Source organism: Galeopterus variegatus, unplaced genomic scaffold, assembly GCF_000696425.1.
Source record: "Galeopterus variegatus unplaced genomic scaffold, G_variegatus-3.0.2 Scaffold105572, whole genome shotgun sequence".
NCBI lineage: Eukaryota > Metazoa > Chordata > Mammalia > Dermoptera > Cynocephalidae > Galeopterus > Galeopterus variegatus.
In genome coordinates, this window is record NW_007831683.1 from 1 (window position 1) to 768 (window position 768).

General features: G+C 37.8%; 1 pseudogene; it reads left to right on the forward strand.

Annotated features, from left to right (window-relative positions):
- Positions 1-5: 5 nt before the first annotated feature.
- On the forward strand, positions 6-764 carry LOC103584773 (annotated as a pseudogene).
- Positions 765-768: the final 4 nt, after the last annotated feature.

Sequence of the window (768 nt, forward strand, 5' to 3'; positions counted from 1 at the left end):
GCTTGGCAATTCAGGCAAAGAAGCCCAAAGACAAGGAAAAGATGCCAGGCCACCAGCTAAGCCATGAATCATGGCAGAGGAAGTGGAGGAGGGAGAGACTGTATCCCAGGTTTCGATTGAAAGGACAAGTGGATAAGTAAGGAATGGGTTCTTATTTTTCCTTCCAGAGGAATAAATTTCAGAACAAGTCATTTAATGCAGGACTTAAGAATGTTGATGCCTCATTCTAACAAATACTAAGCAGATACTAAGATGGATTGTGAAGATAAATTATTTGTGATTAACGAGGTCTGTAAAATGAAAAACTGCAAAACTGCATCTATTTTGAGGCAAAGAAGAAACAGGTTCTCTGTATGTGGCTTTCAAATTCACCTCATGGGGCATCAGCTGAATTTCTTGTTCAAAATGTTCATACCCTAGCTGAACTAAAGATGACTGGAAACTGTGTGAAAAGTTCTCAGCCACTTTTGTCTTTTGACCCTGCTTTTGATGAATTACTGCATTATGCTTTGTCAAAAGAACTCTTAATTTATATCTTTAGTATGCCACGATATCATACCAAATGCCAGCCATTTGTGGAACATGTGTTTACTTTCACTATTTTGTATAATAGGATATGGTTTAGGAACTTTCAGATCATAGAAGAAGATACTGCTCTTGTAGAAATAGGACCTCGTTTTGTCTTAAATCTCATAAAGATTTTCCACGGAAGTTTTGGAGGACCAACTTTATATGAGAATCCTCACTACCAGTCCCCAAACATGCATT